At 34.0% G+C, this 22,733-nt stretch overlaps 1 long non-coding RNA gene and 1 pseudogene across 1 annotated transcript; one reads left to right on the forward strand and one right to left on the reverse strand.

The window, feature by feature from the left end:
* The first annotated feature begins 3,509 nt into the window (after window positions 1-3,509).
* Window positions 3,510-4,782, forward strand: LOC122141726. The gene is made up of 2 exons (XR_006158039.1): window positions 3,510-3,714; window positions 4,146-4,782. It is a non-coding gene; the product is annotated as an uncharacterized LOC122141726 (long non-coding RNA).
* A 5,426-nt stretch (window positions 4,783-10,208) lies between these two features.
* Window positions 10,209-21,760, reverse strand: LOC122141627 (annotated as a pseudogene).
* Window positions 21,761-22,733: the final 973 nt, after the last annotated feature.

The following is a 22,733-nucleotide window of genomic DNA, read 5'->3' on the forward strand; positions in this document are numbered from 1 at the left end:
TTAAACTGAACTGAGGTTGGATGATGACATGACTGAATTCATGATGAACTGCCTTCAACTGAAAATGAGTGTTTACTATTGTCCTTTTGCATTACTGACACACTATTTTTCCTATTTAATACTGTAAGCTGCATTGACGCAATCGGTATTGTTAAAAGTGCTATATAAATAAAGGTGACTTGACTTGACACAAGCAGTGAGAGCAGTATTACATGTATGTTACAGTATTAAAGTGGTTTAGTTTCTGAATGAATCCGTATTTTGAACGATTGTGTGAACCAATGATTCAAAGACCCATTCATTAAGAGAGCCCATTTACTTTATTCCTAAATTAATCAGCCGTTGAACCGAATGAAGACATTTAGGTAGTAAGAATTAAAAAAAAAAAGGGATAGTTCACCAAAATACAAATTTGTTGGAGGTTAAACCTTTTTCTTTTGTGGAACGTAGAATGTATTTTTAAAACTGTTGGTAAGAATGCTGTTTTGGTTACCAATGACTTTCATTGTATGAAACAAAAAATATTGAGATGTTTTCTTAATTATCTTCTTTTATCTTTCATAGTTTATGTTAAGCTGTTGTAGCCTAAATTTATTTACGTGTAATAAATTTAATGTTAAATTAAATCAAATTTTCTTTCTAAAGCTACAATTTGTAATGTCTACTTGATTCATTAACACAAAAACATCTTTAAATATTTTTTTTTGGTATTTTCACAGTCATATTTATTTTGTGATTAATTTAATTAATCGACATATCATGTAATTAATTAGATTAAACAATTTAATCAGTTGACAGCCCTAGCTTGTGTTATTATGTTCACCTATATATCCATCTATAAATCTGTCTATTTAGTGAAGTAACTTTAAATGTTTAATACTGATTAACAGTTTTTTTTTTTTAACAAGTTCATCCACATATTTTAATTCCTACATTTATCTTGACTCTCATTATATATACACATATAATATATATATTAATATATAATATATAATATATATATAGATATATATATATATTTTTTTTTAATAAAAAATAAATTTTGCACAGTACAGATCAGTTTAAATTTAATTTGTTTTTATATGTTTTAGTCGTTTTGTGTTTTATATGAAATAAGGATTATCACAGATTTATGGAATAAATGCCATTATGATAAATACCTATATTCTTGTAATGTCACAATAGCCAATCGGGTTTTTTGCTTAAGGCTGTTGACACCAGTAAAATGAGCATAATGTGGCAATTTGCGATCTGAAGTCATCAAGGTAATGAATGATGTGAAAACAGGATCTACTGACATGAAATAAAGAGGATTTTCAGCAGCTGATAATATTGATGAGTCCTCAGACTATAAAACACTCATTAAAACAAGACATTCAGGTATCAGCAGCAGACTTTATTCTTAGTGTTGCTGATAGTTTGGAAAATATGCTGAAAGAGCCCATGAGTGCTCAACTGAAAAGTATTACAATATTTTCTCAAATGATACAGAAAAAATACCACTAATATAAAGACAATGAAACTATATTTATCAGACATTATGATTTGTCCATATGAATATAAATATACCTGTGTTTTCTAAAATACCTGTTAAGCCTTGAAATTTACGCACCAACAGGTACTTTTGGGCTGGGTTTAATATATAAACACCATTTTTTACCCTTTATAATTTTTATTTTTTTTTTTAATTTGGAATAATCAAATATTTTATCTTAATATTTTCGTGGTGGTGGTGGTTTAATAATGGTTTGCTTTTAGTATGTCACGTCATTTAACAACAGAGGTTCATTAATGACTTAAGGTTTATTAGAGGTTTCTAATGAGAATTATTTCAAAATAGAACATACCAGTTTAGTCCGAAGGAATTGGTCATTGGTTTAGGGGAGCAATAACATCAGGAATGCCCCCCCACTTAACAAAGCTTCTTTTTCCTTGAACCCAAAAATATGTTTTTCTGTATAATAAAAAAAAAAAAATATATATATATATATATATCTAAATTACAAAGTAAGATCTCTTTTCACTGAAAAATTTACTACTCTTTGTCGCCTGTAAACTCTTTACTGGAATCATTTAATTTAGAAATTTGAATTGGAAAAAAATACGGTCTTTACAACAGAAATATTTCCTCTAATAAAGTTAAAGAGTATCTTTCATATTAATCGAACAAAGGTACGTTTACAGAAGAAATTAAAGTCTAATATTAATACAAGATGTTCATTTTGTCAATTTCATACAGAAACGGTCTTTCATTTATTTTGGGACTTTTAATTTTACTGAACAACTTTGGAAAAATATTGGTTCCTTTATATCATATTAAGAGCATATCAGCAAGAGATGTATTCTGTTACGTTCAAAGGAATTATTTTAGGATATAATGAATCTGTTCTACTAAAAGAAATGATGTTTTTTTATATATAAATGTAATTTTATTTTATGTGTATATTTTATATTCACAAATTTAAATTATCAGCAACAAATGGATTTTCCATTTTTTTTAAATAATTTAAACATTATCTAGACAACCATTTCATTGTCAGAAAATAAGAGAGCTAGTAGAACTATTTCATTTTACATTGAATTTAATTTATATACTATAATTAATGATTAAATGTCTTTACCCTCAGGCTCTATGCTTTCCTTTTGTTTCTCTTGTACTTCTTTGTTTTAAGTTGATTTAATGTATATTGTTGAGTACTTTGTGTATTATGTACAAACATCTTTTAAATGTCAACTCTGTATTTCAATCCTTGCAATAATAATAATAATATATAAATATGTATATATAAACGTCATCGGTTTGGTCTGAATGTTGCTTTCAGAAAAAAGGGGTTCGAAACTTGCGGTAGCTTGTGTGTGATTGTTTTGGATTTGGACAGGACTGCTTGTTGATTTTGGATTGACCTTTTGGATCTGTTTGCTTTTTGTGACATCTTCCTCTTTCCTTGCAATGAGGCCAGCAAGAAAGAAGAAAATCCTCCCCTGTCCTGGGAGTTTTTGAAATTAGTTGCTCACAATAAGGTCTGTGTAGTTGTTATATTTTACTGTCTTGATACAATTAAATCCTCTCTGTATAATCTTTTGTGTCTATTATTTCATGTTTCAAGGTGTGAATGCTCAGTGGTTGAAGGAACTGACATATAATAATAACACCTCCTCCCTGCTCGGCATTAGCGAGCACTGCATGAGCATGCACAAACTAGTAACTAATCCACAAACTAGTCAAAGTAATAGATGATCTTTTTCTTTCTTTTTTCTTTCAGTGGAACGCTTCTCCACTGTTGGGCTGGGTGGGGCCAGTGGTCTCGAGCCGGAGCCGTTGCACACCACACCAAAAATCAAGTTACGTTTCCATTGCTAGGCCAGTAGCCCCACAGCTCATGCATAATAAAGCCCCGCCCTTTACACGCCTCGTTGGATCAAACGTCACAAAAACCCCTCCCCTTTCCATGGGAACAATGAAAGTGATTCAGGTAGCACACACTAGAGTATCATCATCGAACGAACAAGATGGACAGAACCGAAGCGGCTGTTTGTTTGCTCCTTTTGGTGTTTTTTTGGTGGAAGATGAGGCAGCGAAGCCAAGATGCAAAGATGGAGGCTCAGCGGCGTTTACGCCAAAAGTTTATGTTGGCTGCAAGGCGAAAAAGAGTGATACAGCGACGTGCAAGCCGCTTACAGCGAAAGCAGAAACGCCAACAACGGAAGGAAATGGTAATTTGGTTAAATTAAATAATAAAATTAATTGTCATCTTAAAATGGTTGTGATCCTAACCACATAGTTGTTTTGATTAGCATTCTTAAATGTAAGCGTAGGCTCTTTACTGCTTTTTGCTAGCATGACATGAGCTACATCTTCATAATCAGAGAAGTAATGTTAGCCTTTCACTGAACTGTTCTTCAGATAGTGCATTTAACATTTGTTCTATTATTAGTCTTTCAAAATGAGGCATATAGTTAATACATATACAGTATATAATTATACATCTACGGACACATAGATCTGTCATAAGTAGGTATTTATGTGTTAATTTTCATTCTATTACTTTTTTTTAGAATGTGCATCTATTTATGTTTCGACGTTAAACAGATCTGCAACATAACTCGATAATTAATGTTTACCTTTCCATTCTATTATTTTACAGATGATGCATCACACCAATATAATGAGCCTATCCCCGAACAAGTGTACTGGTGGTGGAGATCACAGCTCAAAGATTCAGAGATAGCTGGGGGACAACTCTGAAGCCTGCAGTATAGCAACAAGACACAATTCCACAGTGCGTGGGTGCTATTGATGGTTCTCACATCCCTATTTTGAAACCTCCATGAAACCAATCTGATTTACACAACAGAAAGGCTGCCACTCTATCATTCATTTGAATGTTGGACAGTCAGGAAAGGAACATGATGCTAGCGTCCTCAGAAAGTCATGCCTTTGGACTTGGGCCACAGAAAGTAATGCTTTGTATGGCAGGGTAAAAAAAGTATTTGTGGAACTGATGTAGGCTACTTTATTCTTGGTGACTCTGCTTACCCATTGCAGAAATGGTTGGTAAAACCATATCCTGGCATTGGCAGGCTTACAAAGGACCAAGAACTATACCACGTGAGAAGAGTGAATTATACATGGATAGATTTGTGTCAGAATGGGGTAGTGGCCATGATGAAGATGCTGAACGTCTGCCTTGTAATGTAACCTCTGCAACAGATGTGTTCATGCAACATTTGTAAGGCATGTAAATCAACAAATAAACTGTCAGATATTTCTGTTTGCACATAGGAACTTGTTTGCATCTGACCAAATGTAAATAGGTTGACATCACAGAAAACAAAAGGTACCCATCAGACATGTATTTAAATAATGTTCCCATCAATATGCGTAGTTGTCTTTAGCAATAGCTGTCTGAAAGTGTAAATCATTCTTAATGAATAGGACCTGATTTTTGCTGAAAACAAAAGGTGCCCATCAGACTTTATATGGGCATTTGCTATTTCTTAAAATCAAAAGCTCCCAACCCTTTTCCATTGTGGAAGTTCTTGCGTTTAAGGAGCTCTTGCATGTGTTAGATCACACTTATACGGGGTATGACTATATATCAATTCATGTGTATATACACTGTAAAAATAAAGGGGATACAATCTTTCGTTGGATTCAGTTATATGCATTTATTAGCAACATTTTAAACTTAAATGCAATATTTGCTTGCATTAATTGTGTGTAATTATGCGATTATCGTTAATATGTCGGTTATTAATATGTTATTAACTTTTTAAATATGTAATTTAAAAATCTAGTGTTTAATCATGCTCTAAATATTTATTCAAATGAAACTAATTCATTAAGCAGAATGTGACCTGCAATATTCTAGATAGCTGTAGATTTTAGTAAAGAGTGGGTAAACCAGGGCATTACAATTATTTTTTTTTTTTTTTTTTTTTTTTTGCATTGGAATTTAAAATCCTTTTTTTCTATTTTAACCTTAAATACTACACTAATTGTAATATAAGTAACTGAAATATATATATATATATAATATATATATAATATATATATATATATATATATTGTGGTCCTTTAATGACTTATATAATATATATATATATATATATATATATAATATATTAAGTCATTAAAGGACCCATAATTATTGCACAAATATTATTTGGTTCCAAAAGATCTCCTCAAAATATTAAATAAATATTATTGAACTAACATATAGAACTATTTAACTCAAAAAATAGTTAAGCTGTATGGTCGCATTATAAATAAGCAATACCTGAAGGTTTTGAACACGGCTCAACCAATCAGAATCAAGGACCCGGAACTCTCAGTTTTTATAATTTATGATTTACACCACATTAAGTGCACCAAAACAGAATTTATTGTTAGAATTAAGTATTAACACATACAAAATTTGAGAGATGAGACTTTGTTTCATACCGCATTTGGCGTGAGATTTACATCAGCAGAGTGAGAGCATGAGACAGAGCCTAAAAGCGTGTGTCTCACGCTAAATGCGTGAGAGGTGGCAACCCTACAGTGGTGTATAAAGTACCTGAAAGCCATACTCAAGTAAAAGTACAAATATCTTACCAGAAAATGACTTTGGTAGAAGTTAAAGTCATACAACATACAACTTGTAGGTGCATTACCCGCCACCTACTGATTAGGAGTGTAAATGTTCTACATTTTCCTCATGATTCAACGCTATCTCATGGCAATTCGTACATATTTTATGAGGTGGCTATTTCGTACAAATTTGTACGATCTCAATCGTACGATTTTATATGATTTGTCTAAAAACCCCAGTGTCGGTTAGGTTTAGGGGCGGGGTTAGGTGTAGGTCATTCATACAAACTGTGCAACTCGTAAAATACTTATGATTTGGCAAAAATCATATGAATTTGTACGATTGTGGTCGTACGAATTAGCCACCTCGTAAAATATGTACGAACTGCCATGAGATCAGGCTGCATGATTACAAAATTCACACTTTCCAATGTCATGTCTCCCAATTCTATTCAAATTGCTATTAAGAGCAGTATATGGTCAAATATAAGCCTTTCTTCATATCTATTTCTTCCTGTTTACTCTATATTTACCTACAACTCTTTGAAGGCTATAAAACTAATCTCCCTGTTCTTTCTTCTTACCATTGTTTTCTGCCGTCTATTCTTCACATGTTGTCTGAGTAAACACTTCATTTCACTCTTACTAGGCCTACACTTTAACTGCATATATATATATATATATATATGTCTATTTTCTTTGTTTGCGTCCTTTGCATATTTGTCTGCCAACTCATTTCCTTTTACTCCTACATGCGCTGGTAACCCAACTGAAAGCCTACAATAATTCCCACCATCTGAATCTGTTTGAAGAATCTCAATCAATATTTCAGCTCTACTCTCTGAATGACATGTGTTTAATTGTAATTACATTTGAACTAGAATCAGAACATATGAATGTCCATACAAATGTTGATTTAAACAAACTGTGTAAAGAGTGTTTTTACAATAACGTGAAATATAGTTTATTAGGCATTTAAAAGCTTTATAGAGAAATTTAATTATGGAAAGCCCCCAAAAGCAATCATAATATTTACAGTAAAAGTTTAATACTTGAGGCAAATATAAAGTAAAAGTGGAAATTAATTAGACAGATCTCTCTCTTTATTGACTTACAAGATAACAACAAATCTCAAGAGAATAAAAATGAAAAAAGCATGAGATGCATTTTGTAAAATACACAAGTGGAAGAATATCTTGCTATTTAAAAAAGAAAGAAAACAGCAAAGATGAAATTAAAAATAAATCAGCCTCTTTTCTTCTTAGTGTTAGAGAACATTTTGAACCTCTAAAACCCTTTTACAAACTATGCATTAGAAGAAGATTTTGAACATAAATTTAAACATGTAATTAAGCATAATTATATGATTTATATCATGAAGCAAAATTGTATACAAGAATAAAACTTTAGATATTGTTCTTAGGGGAGAAACTCCATCTTTAGCCCTATTCGGATATTAATTGTTTCTCATATGGTTATTGGGAATGTGATTCCCAATCGAGTTAAACAAAAATTGTATTTGTGTGTTTTAGTTTTGTGTTTTATATGAAACAAGGTTTATCACATATTCATTAAATAAACACTATTATAATACTCATCTATATCTTGTAATGCCACAATAACTGATCGTCTATAAACACTCATTAAACAAGACATTCAGGACCAGCAGCAGATCATCTCACTTTATTCTGAGTGTTTGCTGGTAAAAACTGAGTCAAAATATATGCTGAAAGTCTAAAGTGATAATTACTTCTCTAGTGATGCAGAAAAAATTACTACCAGAAAGACATTACAACTATATGTATTTGTTTGTCCATATGAATCTAAATATTTCGGTTTTCTAATAACTACATTCACAACATTAAAACAGTTCCTCTTACCGTTTTGTAGTATGTGAAGAAAAAAAAGACAAAGCCTTCTTTACACACCTATAAGTGTTAGAAGGCACACAAATAGCAGAGCTCAATAAAAAAAAAATATTTATAGACCCCGTAAAACTTGAATTAAACAAACTCAGTTTACATTCAGTTTAAAGTTACTTGAAATAGCGCTACTGCTCCACACTGAAGCGTGTGTAAGTGAAGTTGTCGTCGTGAGTGGAGAGTAGTGGCCATGGGTAGATAATCAAAAAGGCGGCAAATTCTGTTTTAAATGGCAAATATAAAACAACATATCAAACAAAAATAATGTTAAAACAGTTATAGATGTAGACAGGCAGACAGTAAAATATAGTTTAATACACTTCACACACTTGGACAATAACAACACATATGTTCGGATGTTGTTTGTTGACTTCAGTTCAGCATTTAACACCGTCATTCCCTCCAAGCTGACCACAAAACTTGGAGACCTGGACATTAATACCTCCCTCTGCAACTGGATCATGGATTTTCTGACCAACAGACCTCAGCATGTTAGGTCAGGCCCCACACCCCTCCACCACCATCACACTTAACACCGGCGTACCACAGGGCTGTGTGCTGAGTCCATTCCTCTACTCCCTGTACACCCATGACTGCAAGCCTGTGCATGGATCCAACTCCATTATTAAGTTTGCAGACGACACCACGGTGATTGGCCTCATCAGTGACAACGATGAGACTGCCTACAAGGAAGAGGTTCAGCACCTGGCCACATGGTGCGCTGACAATGACCTGCTCCTTAACAACAGTAAGACAAAGGAGCTCATTGTGGACTTCAGGAATAACTCTATGAGGACAGAATAAAGAAGAAAGGAAGCATGCACATGCACAACCTCATCCACATTAACGGGATGGTTGTTGAACGTGACCACCATCTCTGAGGAACTGTCCTGGACCACAAACACCTCCAGCCTGGTCAAGAAGGCTCACCAACACCTCTTCTTCCTCAGAACACTGAAGAAGAACCAGCTGTCTTCAGCCATAGTGGTGAACATTTACCGGTGTGCGATCGAGAGCATCCTGACCAGTTGTATTACAGTCTGGTATGGGAACTGCTCGGTGGCTGACCGCAAAGCACTGCAGAGGGTGGTGAAAAACTGCCCCAACGCATCACAGGGACACCACTTCCTGCTATTGAGGACATCCAGAGGAGAAAACGCTGTCTACGTCGAGCTCGCAGCATTCTTAAGGACTCCTCTCACCCTGACCATGGACTGTTTAACCTCCTGCCCTCCGGGAGGCGCTTCAGGAGCCTCCGGACAAGGACCAGCAGATCCAGGAACAGCTTTTTCCCCTACAGCTGTCTCCTTACTGAACTCTGCCCTCTGACACCCCCCACACCATACACACAGACTCTCCCCCCACTTCATCACTACATCTGACCGATTCATTTATTATTATTTATTTACAACAAGCAAAACAGTAAACTTGCTATTACTTGCACTACTGTCTGTTCATCCAGAAACACTGAATAACCCATTTGCACAATGAAATATTTCTATGCACTTTACTTTCCATTGCAATAGTGTAAAATTATGTTCATATGTTCATAGTTCTGCCTGTAGTGTACATACACTTTCACATATTCCATCTGTATAGTATGTTCATAGTACACCTATCTGTATATAATGCTGATAGTATTTAAAATTTAAAATCTGTAAATTATGTCCATAATACTTATCTGTATAGTTATTGTACATTTTGTAGACCTTGTATATTCTGTACTTACTGCTTATTGCACTTCTGGTTAGATGCTAACTGCATTTTGTTGCCTTGTACCTTACATGTGCAGTGACAATAAAGTTAAATCTAATCTAATCTAATCTAATCTAATCTAATATAAATAAATAAATTGTTCATTAGTGATGTAAGAAAAATCAACAGACAACAAAAATTAACAATAAGAGTTTAATACTTGAAGCAAATATAAAGTAAAAGTGGAAAGGAATGAGACAGATCTCTCTCTTTATTGACTAACAAGACAGCAAAGAATCTCAAGTGATAAAATAAAAGATGGATCAGAACACTGGATCAGACACTATCACTAAACCTACATTTTGTAAAACAGCCTAATAACAATTACACCTGCATTTTTATAAAATACAGCCAACACAACAACAACAACAACAATTTAAACCAACAACAACAACAACAACAACAACAACAACAACAACAACAACAACAAAAAACTTAAAAAAAAACCTACAAGAACAGTGATTATGAAATGAAAAATCAGCTTCTTTTTCAGCTTAGTGAACAAGAACATTAAAAACATGTAAAAACCTTCTACAAATATGCATTAGAAGAACATCTGGAACAAAATGAAACTCGTAATAAAGCATAATAATATAATTTATATCATAAAGCAAAGTTGTATACGAGAATAAAACTTTAGATATTGTTCTTAGTGAAGGAGCTCTATCTTTGAGTTGATCTGAATCTCACAGAAACTGCTGGTCTTGAAGATGATCATTATTCACTGTGACTAATTTAGATGATGTTTCTTAGGACAGAATAATATGGAAGAGATGCGGTGTAGCACTTGAATGCAGTGGACCTGAAGATAAACTACTTAAAGTGATTGTTTATTTTATGTCTCCATAGAGAAGACGAATGACTGAAATTCTTCCCACATACAGTGGAGTGATACAGTTTCCCTCCAGTGTGGATCATCTCGTGTGTTTTCAGGGGTCCTAACTGACTGAATCTCTCGTCACAGTGTGAACACTTGTAAGGTTTCTCTCCAGTATGAATCCTCTTATGTGTTTTCAGATGTTCTGACTGACTGAATCTCTTGTCGCAGTGTGAACACTTGTAAGGTTTCTCTCCAGTATGAATCCTCTCATGTGTTTTCAGGGCTCCTGCCTGACTGAATCTCTTGTCACAATGTGTACACTTGTAAGGTTTCTCCCCAGTGTGGATCCTCTCATGTGTTTTCAGATATTCTGAATGACTGAATCTCTTGTCACAGTGTGAACACATGTAAGGTTTCTCTCCAGTGTGAATCCCCTCATGTTTTTTCAGATGTCCTAACTGACTGAATATCTTGTAACAGTGTGAACACATGTAAGGTTTCTCTCCAGTGTGGATCCTCTCATGTGTTTTCAGATATTCTGAATGACTGAATCTCTTGTCACAGTGTGAACACATGTAAGGTTTCTCTCCAGTGTGAATCCTCTCATGTGATTTCAGGGCTCCTGACTGACTGAATCTCTTGTCACAGTGTGAACACATGTAAGGTTTCTCTCCAGTGGATCCTCTCATGTGTTTTCAGATATTCTGAATGACTGAACTCTTGTCACAGGAACACTTGTAAGGTTTCTCTCCAGTGTGAATCCTCTCATGTGATTTCAGGGCTCCTGACTGACTGAATATCTTGTCACAGTGTGAATACTTGTAAGGTTTCTCTCCAGTGTGAATCCTCTCATCTGATTTCAGATGTCCTAACTGACTGAATCTCTTGTCACAGTGTGAACACATGTAAGGTTTCTCTCCAGTGTGTATCCTCTGGTGCTGCTTCAAACTTTCAGCTGAAATAAAAGTCTTCTCACACTCAAAGCACATATGATCTCTCACAGCAGTATGTATTTTCTGATGAACTTTTAAATTCTGCAGTTGTGAAAAACTCTTTCCACACAAAGAACATGAATGTGGTTTCTCCTTAGTATGTACTTTCAGGTGCTCCTTTAGGTTTGGAGCACATGAAAATGTTTTTCCACATTGCTCACATTCATACAGTTTCTCTCCAGTGTGGATGTTCATGTGGTTTTTAAGGTTTCCTTTTTCTGCAAAACTCTTCCCGCACTGATCACATGTGAATGGTTTCTCTCCAGTGTGGATCCTCATGTGAATCTTGAGACTCTGTTTGTTTGTGTTCATGTACACGTGTACTCTTCTCGCAGTGGATCCACACGTGAATATGAGTTCTGTTCTCCAGTGTGGAATCTCCTCGCACTGATCACACGTGTGAATCTTTCTCTCCAGTGTGGATCCTCATGTGAATTGTGAAACTCTGTTTCCACACTGAGTGCAGGTGAAACTTTTCTTGACTTTTCTTTTACGTAAAGAAACTCTTTCAGTCTGTGAGAGAGTATTTTCTCTAGTTTTGACATGATGTGGTTTCTCCATTAGATCTGCAATTTAAAGTTAAACAAATTACAATACAAATAAATCATGAAAAAAAAAAAAAATCTGAGAAATGTGAAGTAAAATCAGGCAAAGGCTACACAAAATTAAGATAATTTAGACAAATTTTTACAAAATAAGGTACAATGATCTATCTTAAAAATACAGACACTAATTCGATGTTTTTGTGATAACTATTCTATGTTTGGTCAACTCCAAAAATTGTATATATTCTAAATATAATATTTACATTAATATAATATACTAAAATATTATTACGTGTTTAACTATTTTTCTATTATTAACTGGCAAATATTCTTCAAAAAACACAATTTCCATTCCATTTCTTCCTTTTTAAAATTAAAGCATTTTTATGGCAACACCCAGGAAGTGACATCTTTTAACATTTGAGTTTAAGTCCATATTTTGTTCCGTGGGGATAGAAAGTCTCCCCTATATTATTTGTTGAACTTTTTAAATTTTTTAAAATTTTTTTAAAACACCAACCTGTTTGTTCTTTCAGTGTGTTTGATTCTGCAGGGGTTCTGAAGATCTCTCATGATGTTTTCTCTCTGTCCTTCAATAAACTCCTTTTCTCTGCAGATTTCACTTCTTCCTGATGCTTTGATGCTCGTCTTCACTTGTAGACTGATGGGAATATTCCAGCATTTATTGATGAACTGCAGTGGGAGGAGCTTCACTGATGGTGCGATTCATTGTGGGAGGAGCTTCACTCAAGGTGTGCTTGTTGTGGGTGGAGCTTCACTGAAGCTGTGCTTGTTGTGGGAGGAGCAGATCTGCTAAAATTAGAGACAAATCAGTTATTACACATTATCGTATAACAATGTACACATTTAAAATAGTAATATTCACCCATCCACCTAGTGAAGTAACTTTTAAGTTAATTAACCACAAAGTGTTTCATACTAATTCACAATTTATTTAACTTTTTGTTTGTGGATTGTTTGTTTTGTTTTTGTTTTTCAGTTTGCTGGTAGAAACTGATTGTTTGCATCAGAATTTATGCTGAAAGCCTATTTAAGTGCTCTATTGAAAAGTATTACAATTATTTCTTAAATGATACAGAAAAAATACCACTAATATAAAGACACTGACAACGATCTTTCTCAGACATTATGATTTGTCCATTTTAATCTAAATATACTTTGATTTTCTAATAATTACATTCATGACAACAAAATAGTTTCCTCTTACCATTTTGAAAAAGGTTAGCAGAAAACAAACATTAGAAGAACATGAACAAAATAGACCATGAATTAAAAAAAGAGAAAAGTTTCTTTTGACATTTTAGTGGTTGATGAAAAAGAAAAACTCGCTGAACATACTGTATAAAACTGGTGATCCTGCTAATGTAACTATAGACCTGTCAGTATTCTACCAGTTGTTTCTAAAGTAATTGAAAAGGTTGTTATCATTCAGTTAGTTGAGCATTTAAATCTTGGTCATTTTCCATTACATCCTATGCAGTTTGGATTTAGGGCACATCACTCTATGGAGACAGCAAACTGTTATTTTGTTGAACAAATTAAATCCAGTCTTGACAGAGGAGGTGTTGTTGGTGCTGTCTTCCTTGATTTTTAAAAGGCTTTTGGTACTGTTAACCGATGTTCTTTTATCTAAATGATCAAGGTTTAATTTTTCTACTAATACTTTAACATGGATGGAGTCATACATAAATCTAAGGAAACAATGTACAATGAATTAATGATGCTTGCTCACCATTTCTTGACTGCTATATTGGAGTCCCACAGGGGTCGATTCTTGGACCAATTTTGTTCAGCTTATACATTAATTATCTGCCTACAGTTTGTCCAGAGGTCCAGGTTCAGATGTATGCAGATTGTTGTGCAGTTGTTTATGCTTATGCTAAGACAAAAGAACAAGCTGCTATCAAACTTACTGCTGTATTGAAAAAAGTCAGATTGGCTATGTCATTCTTTTTCAGTTAGAGCAGCAAAAAGATGGAATTTAATACCTGTTTGTAAATAAAATAAAATAGGTGATCATTGACTTGACTTTTTTTTTGTCTGTTTAATGAAGTATGATGTGATATTGTATGTATTGTAATTTTCTAACCACATCCTGCCCAGGGACTACAGATGAAAATTAGATTTATAGCTAACTCTGGCACAACACCTTTGTTGTGCATTGTCCCTGTATAAATAAATGAAATAAACTAAACATATTACTGTTATAGTTTTCATGTATAATCATTGTTAATGTATAGATGATGTCTAATGAAATGAAATGTTTTTAGCCTGATGAAAATTTAACTACTATGCTGAATGAATGGGTGGTGTTTGTATATTTCATAACCTGGTTCTACAGATCTGCATATTACTGTTAAATGCTACTGTTTTAAATAGCATGCATTACGTTTCGACAGATAATATCATGACACTATCATTTTTTATTTATTTATTTATTTTTTTTTTTTTGTTTGATTTGGTGTATTTTGTATGGTGTTTTATTTATTTTTTTTATTTTTTTAAGTTTTTAAAAATGTAAAGTATTTTGTTTAATTTTTTTCTAAATTAGATAAGATAAAAATACCACTAACCCTAAACTGCAACATCCCACTTTATTCACTTTCTAAAGTGTTAAATTAAGCAGAAAAGATATAAAAGCCGGATCTGGCAACACATCAGAGGTTGCACCCGCGCCCTCATGACTGTCTCAAGCCTTGTTTACTTTCGCCAACGTCTGGCTGCGATCATTTTCATTCAATGTACATTAAACATTATTACAAACGGTCTACAATCAAATGAGGAGTTTTGAACAGCAAATTAGTCATTCACAGAACAAATTCTATGTTTGAACATGAAAAATTGACCAAGGTCCGGACCTTTCTGGCTACAAGACTACTGTTCTCATAGCTGGCTACAAAGCATGGTCTTTGTAGAGTAACTCAAATTTTTGAATTGATATGAATCTCACAGAATGAAACTGCTGGTCTTGAAAATTAACTTTATTCAGTGTTACAAATATATTTTTTTGTAATTTTTGTTATGTATCTTGTTGTGGATGCTAACAGAACAGATGCAATGTCGCACTTTAAAGAAGATAAACTACTTTTTTACTATCTACTATTTTGTGACTCCATAGAGAAGACAAATGAGTGAAACTTTTTGCTTGCTTCTTAGGGGCTTCATCCAACGAGTCAAAGAGAACAAAATGTCACTTCCTGATAAACTGGTACTATAGGCAACGAAATGCAGTTAGCATCTAACCAGAAGTGCAATAAGCTTTAAGTACAGAATATACAAGGTCTACAATATGTACAATAACTATACAGATAAGTATTATGGACATAATTTACAGATTTTAAATACTATCAGCATGATATACAGATAGGTGTACTATGAACATACTATACAGATAAAATATTTGAAGTGTATGTACACTATAGGCAGAACTATGAACATATGAACAATTTTACACTATTGCAATGGAAAGTAAAGTGCATAGAAAATATTTCAGTGTTGCAAATGGGTTATTCAGTGTATCTGGATGAACAAACAGTAGTGCAAGTAATAGCAAATTTACTGTTTCTGCTTGTTGTAAATAAATAATAATAAATAAATCGGTCAGATGTAGTGATGAAGTGTTTTCTAGTGTTCAGTATTATGTTTGTTGCTAGACCTGCTTGTTGCTTTAAGCTATTGGTTGTTGCTGCTAGTGCTGGTACTTGATTAAACCTGCAACAGCTAGAAGCTAAAGTTTACGCTGTTGTTTTATGCCATCTGATTGTTCTTCAAATATGCTTGCTGCTTATGGCTCATCTGGTTATTGGGAATGCGATTTCCTTAAGTTTGTAGGCTGAAATGTATAAAAATCAATAAATCCATTCCTGATTAAAACTGTATACTAACTTACAACTTAAGTATTAATATTCATTCGTTTTCATTCATAATATTCAAGTGTTTTATACAAAAATTAAAAATTTCTATTGGATTTTATTTTATTAAGAATTTCATCCACATATTTTAATTGCTACATTTATCTTGCTTCTCACTAAAATATAGGCAAAACACACACACGGATACCAAATAATAAACCATATAAGAAGAAAAAATGATGAACAGAAAATATTTCCAAGTTTGTGAGGTGAAGTTTAACCAATTGAGTTTAACAAAAATATTATTTTTGTTTTAGATTTGTGTTTTATATGAAAAAAGGTTTATCACAGATTCATTAAATAAACACTATTATACTATTCGTCTATATCTTGTAATGCCACACTAACTGATCGTGATGTTTGCTTAAGTCTGTTGACAGCAATAAAATGATCTTATTGTGTCAGTTAACAGATCTGAAGTCATCAGTATAATGAATGAGGTGAAAACAGGATCTATTATCATGAAATAAAGAGGATTTTCAGCAGTTGATAATACTGATGAGTCTCAGACTATAAACACTCATTAAACAAGACATTCAGGATCAGCAGCAGATCATCTGACTTTATTCTGAGTGTTTTTTCTCCCTCATTTACTATATTTGTTTGTCCATATGGCTCTAAATATTTCGGTTTTCTAATAACTACATTCACAACAATAAAACAGTTCCTCTTACCGTTTTGTAGTATGTGAAGAGAAAAAAAGACAAAGCCTTCTTTACACACCTATAAGTGTTAGAAGGCACACAAATAGCAGAGCTCAATAAAAAAATATATTTATAGACCACGTAAAACTTGAATTAAACAAACTTGTAATGTTTGTTTAATTCAGTTTTACAGTTACTTGAAATAGCGGTACTGCTCCACACTGAAGCGTGTGCAAGTGACGTCATCACCGCGAGTCGAAACCATTGGTAGATAATCAAAAAGGCGGCAAATTCTGTTTTAAATGGCAAAATATATATAAAACAACATATCAAACAAAAATAATGTTAAAACAGTTATAGATGTAGACAGGCAGACAGTAAAATATAGTTTAATATATATAAATATATATATAAATATAGGTTAGTTTTAATATAGTTTTTTATTTAGAAGGTTTATGAGAAATTTAATTATGAAAAAAAAAGTAATTAATATTTCATGCCTTTTAGATGTAACTAAAATTCTGAAATTGTTCATTAGTGATGCAAGAAGAATCAACAGAAAACAATAATGGACAATTACAATTTAATAGGGGAGAGCGGGGTAAGTTGTCACACTTTTCAAACTGTCTAACATTTACTGAGCACCATACATCACAATGATATAAAAGTCATACCAAATGAAACAAGGAAGTCTTGGGCACATATGTTGTATTCATTACATTTTCATATCTCATGTCATTACGGAGTTGTAGACTGTGAATAGAGAATGTGCACTTGTGACAAAATTTGCCCCATCGGCGGGTAAGTTGTCACACTAGATTATCTAAAAATAAGAACAACAAACTACTTAATTGTGTTTATTGATTTAAATTTTTTAATTCAAACAGAACTGGAAATATAAATAATCATGCCTAGAGAATTTGGAAAAAACAATTATTTCAATCCAAACAATACATTTCAATCCAAACACATTAAGTGGCAAGACCACTTTACTTTGAACTTTATACTCAAACGTTCTCTGGCTTGCACATAGATCCATGATAACTGAATGGATTGCTGCAGATAACTCGCTTAACATGTTTAACCTGAACAAAAGAAATGCCCTGTATCTGACTACGCAGAGTTGGTGCTGGGTCCTGGCAGGACAGAGTTGGTGCTGGGTCCTGGCAGGACAGAGTTGGTGCTGGGGCCTGGCAGGACAGAGTTGGTGCTGGGTCCTGGCAGGACAGAGTTGGTGCTGGGGCCTGGCATGGCAGAGTTGGTGCTGGGGCCTGGCAGGACAGAGTTGGTGCTGGGTCCTGGCAGGGCAGAGTTGGTGCTGGGGCCTGGGAGGGCAGAGTTGGTGCTGGGGCCCGGCTCGGCAGAGTTGGTGCTGGGGCCTGGCAGGGCAGAGTTGGTGCTGGGGCCCGGCAGGGCAGAGTTGGTGCTGGGGCCCGTCAGGGTAGAGTTGGTGCTGGGGCCCGGAAGGGCAGAGTTGGTGCTGGGGACTGGCAGGGCAGAGTTGGAGCAGAGTTGGTGATGGGGCCCTGGCAGGGCAGAGTTGGAGCAGAGTTGGTGCTGGGGCCTGGCAGGGCAGAGTTCTGAATGGGTCGATCTGTGCAAACTTGGTTTCCAGAAATACATCTCAATTTTTTTTTTGAGCATGTTCTATGTGTTTATTTGTTCATTGAGACAACTTGCCCCAAACTGACATGTGTGCTAATGTTGGCTAAATCTCAAGATTAGCTCAACATAGCACATCAGCGAAAGTAAGAAAAGACACGTTATTGTCTCCTCTATTATGTGCAAAACAATAATTTTTAACATTCATACCTAACAAAGTTGTATTGCATAAAATTTAAAGTGCACATTTTTTTACTTTTTTTTAAGCCAAAAAATAAGGAAAAATTGTGCTAACCTCAGATTAGAGTGATCTTGACCACATGCGAACAGGAAAAATTGACTATAGAAGAAGAAGTTACACAAAGTGGGGCTATTTGATTTTTGAGATAGAGCCTCTAGTGTTGGAGTTATGGACAGTGTGACAACTTACCCTTGTGACAACTTACCCCGCTCTCCCCTGAAGCAAATATAAGCTCCCAAAGCTATTATTATTTAATTTTAGATGCTTTTAGAAGTAACTAAAATTATGAAAGTATTCATTCGTGATGCAAGAAAAATCAGCAGACAACAAAAATGAACAATAAGAGTTTAATACTTGAAGCAAATATAAAGTGGAAAGGAATGAGACAGATCTCTCTCTTTATTGACTAACAAGACAGCAAAGAATCTCAAGTGAATAAAAGAGAAGATGGATCAGACACTATCACTAAACCTACATGACAGAATATATTACACCTGCATTTATTAAAATACAGCCTAAGTGAAAGAATAATTAGTTGTTAAAAAAAAAAAAAAAAAAAAAACACTTAAAAAAAAATCCTATAACAACAGTGATTATGAAATGAAAAATAAATCAGCCTCTTTTTTCAGCCTAGTGAACAAGAACATTAAAAACCATGTAAAAACCTTCTACAAATATGCATTAAAAGAACATTTGGAACAAAATGAAACTAGTAATAAAGCATAATAATATCATTTATATCATAAAGCAAAGTTGTATACGAGAATAAAACTTTAGATATTGTTCTTAGTGAAGGAGCTCTATCTTTGAGTTTATCTGAATCTCACAGAAACTGCTGGTCTTGAAGATGATCATTATTCACTGTGACTAATTTAGATGATGTTTCTTATGACAGAATAATATGGAAGAGATGCGGTGTAGCACTTGAATGCGGTGGACCTGCAGATAAACTACTTAAAGTGATTGTTTATTTTATGTCTCCATAGAGAAGACGAATGACTGAAATTCTTCCCACATACAGTGCAGTGATACAGTTTCCCTCCAGTGTGGATCCTCTTATGTGTTTTCAGGGGTCCTAACTGACTGAATCTCTCGTCACAGAGTGAACACTTGTAAGGTTTCTCTCCAGTATGAATCTGCTCGTGTGATTTCAGATGGTCTGACCGACTGAATCTCTTGTCGCAGTGTGAACACTTGTAAGGTTTCTCTCCAGTGTGGATCCTCCTATGTGTTTTCAGATGTTCTGACTGACTGAATCTCTTGTCGCAGTGTGAACACTTGTAAGGTTTCTCTCCAGTGTGGATCCTCTTATGTCTTTTCATTTGTTCTGACTGACTGAATCTCTTGTCGCAGTTTGAACACTTGTAAGGTTTCTCTCCAGTGTGGATCCTCTCATGTGATTTCAGGGCTCCTGACTGACTGAATCTCCTGTCACAATGTGTACACTTGTAAGGTTTCTCTCCAGTGTGGATCCTCTCATGTGTTTTCAGATATTCTGAATGACTGAATCTCTTGTCACAGTGTGAACACATGTAAGGTTTCTCTCCAGTGTGAATCCTCTCATGTGATTTCAGATGTCCTAACTGACTGAATCTCTTGTCACAGTGTGAACACATGTAAGGTTTCTCTCCAGTGTGTATCCTCTGGTGCAGCTTCAAACTTTCAGCTGAAATAAAAGTCTTCTCACACTCAAAGCACATATGATCTCTCACAGCAGTTGTATTTTCTGATGAGCTTTTAAATTCTGCAGTTGTGAAAAACTCTTTCCACACAAAGAACATGAATGTGGTTTCTCCTTAGTATGTACTTTCAGTGCTCCTTCAGGTTTGAGCACAGAAAATGTTTTTCCACATTGCTCACATTCATACAGTTTCTCTCCAGTGTGGATGTTCATGTGGTTCTTAAGGTTTCCTTTTTCTGCAAAACTCTTCCCACACTGATCACATGTGAATGGTTTCTCTCCAGTGTGGATCCTCATGTGAATCTTGAGACTCTGTTTGTATGTGAAACTCTTCCCGCAGAGATCACATGTGTATGGTTTCTCTCCAGTGTGGATCCTCATGTGAATCTTGAGACTCTGTTTGTTTGTGAAACTCTTTCCACACTGAGTGCAGGTGAAACTTTTCTTGACTTTTCTTTTACGTAATGAAACTCTTTCAGTCCGTGAGAGAGTTTTTTCTCTAGTTTTGACATGATGTGGTTTCTCCATTAGATCTGAAATTTAAAGTTAAACAAATTACAATACAAATAAATCATGAAAAAAAAAAAAAAATCTGAGAAATGTGAAGTAAAAGCAGACAAAAGCTACACAAAATTAAGATCATTTAGACAAATTTTTACAAAATAAGGTACAATGATCTATCTTAAAAATACAGACACTAATTCAATGTTTTTGTGATAACTATTGTATGTTTGGTCAACTCCAAAAATTTTATATATTGTAAATATAAAATTTAAATTAATATAATATACTAAAATATTATTACGTGTTTAACTATTTTTCTATTATTAACTGGCAAATATTCTTCAAAAAACACAATTTAAATTCAATTTTTTATTCCATTTCTTCCTTTTTTTTTTTTGGGCATTTTTATGGAAGTGACATGGTTTTGACATTTTTTTTTAAGTCCATATTTTGTTCCCTGGGGATAGAAAGTCTCCCCTATATTATTTGTTGGACTTTTTAAATTTTAAAACATTTTTTTTTTTTTTTTTTTTTTACAACTCCTAGATTATTTTTCTGCTATAAACACCAAATCTGATGAATTGCTGATAACTTTAATTGTTCTTCAGTGTCATTGAAGAAGGATGAAGATTAAACACCAACCTGTTTGTTCTTCAGTGTGTTTGATTCTGCAGGGTTCTGGATCTCTCATGATGTCTCTGTCCTTCAATAAACTCTTTCTCTGCAGATTTCACTTCTTCCTGATGCTTTGATGCTCGTCTTCACTTGTAGACTGATGGGAATATTCCAGCATTTATTGATGAACTGCAGTGGGAGGAGCTTCACTGAAGGTGTGCTAGTTGTGGGAGGAGCTTCACTGAAGCTGTGCTAGTTGTGGGAGGAGCTTCACTGAAGGTGTGCTAGTTGTGGGAGGAGCAGATCTGCTAAAATTAGAGACAAATCAGTTATTACACATTATCGTATAATAATTTACACATTTAAAATAGTAATATTCACCCATCCACCTAGTGAAGTAACTTTTAAGTTAATTAACCACGAAGAGTTTCATACTAATTCACAATTTATTTAACTTTGTTTTCTAAGATAGAAAGATATGGGGGGTGGGTGGGAGGGGTACCCCAACAATTAACAAATATAAACAATTAACAAATATAAACAATGTAAGAAAAAATGAAAGAATAAACATAGAAATATAATTTTACAAATTTGCAATGTACAAACAAACCACCAGTTGAGTTTAACTGAACAATTTTTTTTGTATGTTTTAGTTTTAATGTAGTTTATCACAGATTCATTAAATAAATGTCAATATGATACTTATCTTTATCTTGTAATGCCACAAAATCTGATCATGTCATTTGCTTAAGTCTGTTGACAGCAATAAAATGAGCTTAATGTGGCAATTAACAGATCTGAAGTCATCAGCACAATGAATGAGGTGAAAACTGGATCTATTGACATGAAATAAAGACGATTTTCAGCAGCCGATAATATAGATGAGCCTCAGACTATAAACACTCATTAAACAAGCCATTCAGGATCAGCAGCATTTTGCTGGTAGAAACTGATTGTTTGCATCAGAATTTATGCTGAAAGCCTTTTTAAGTGCTCTATTGAAAAGTACAATTATTTCTCAAATGATACAGAAAAAATAGCACTAATATAAAGACACTGACAACAATCTTTCTCAGACATTATGATTTGTCCATTTTAATCTATATATACTTTGATTTTCGAATAATTACATTCATGACAACAAAATAGTTTCCTCTTACCATTTTGTATGTGGAGAGAAACAAGACAAAACCTTCTTTATAAGTCTTAGCAGGCACACAAATAGCACTGAGGTCGATAAAAACTACACTGTAACCGATTTTTGTAATTTGAAAAAGGTTAGCAGAAAACAAACATTAGAAGAACATGAACAAAATAGACCATGAATTAAAAAAGAGAAAAGTTTCTTTTGACATTTTAGTGGTTGATGAAAAAGAAAAACACATCTCGCTGAACATACTGTATAAA

The sequence above is a fragment of the Cyprinus carpio genome, chromosome B22 (genome assembly GCF_018340385.1).
Source record: "Cyprinus carpio isolate SPL01 chromosome B22, ASM1834038v1, whole genome shotgun sequence".
NCBI classification, from domain to species: Eukaryota; Metazoa; Chordata; class Actinopteri; order Cypriniformes; family Cyprinidae; genus Cyprinus; species Cyprinus carpio.